A 407-nucleotide genomic window follows, 5' to 3' on the forward strand; every position below is an offset into this window, starting at 1 on the left:
CCAGCCCCCACCCCTGCTCCACCGGCCCGGCCTGTGCAGCACACTCCCCAACATGGTCACCCTCCACCCACACTCTGAGGGACCCAGGCCTGGACCTGTGGGGCCCAAGGGGAACCAGAGGGAACCAGGAGGGCAGGAGGCGGGCACAGGGGCAGCAGCACTTCCCTTCGGTGTCCTCAGCCTCTGGCCGAGCGGGAAAAGCTTAACCTGGACGGAGGGGTGCCCCACTCAAGGCAGCCTTTGTGAAGGGAGCGAAGGTCACGCCACCGGCTCGGGGGTCAAACCACGGGGTGTCAGGACTGGTAGCCTCATGAGAAAGCGAGGCCCAGCCCGGGGGCACAGCACACACCTGCGCCTCCGTGCGCCTCTGCCTGCCCTCGGCCTCCTCCAGCCCCCGCACCCCACCA

The 407-nt window shown here is 68.8% G+C and overlaps 1 protein-coding gene across 1 annotated transcript in view; it reads right to left on the minus strand.

Moving 5' to 3' along the window:
- The window catches only part of LOC106728120, a 5,725-nt gene that overhangs the window by 3,835 nt on the left and 1,483 nt on the right, over positions 1–407 (minus strand). The gene's annotated exons all lie outside the window — the stretch shown is intronic.

This window comes from Myotis brandtii, unplaced genomic scaffold (genome assembly GCF_000412655.1).
Source record: "Myotis brandtii unplaced genomic scaffold, ASM41265v1 scaffold537, whole genome shotgun sequence".
Lineage (NCBI taxonomy): Eukaryota > Metazoa > Chordata > Mammalia > Chiroptera > Vespertilionidae > Myotis > Myotis brandtii.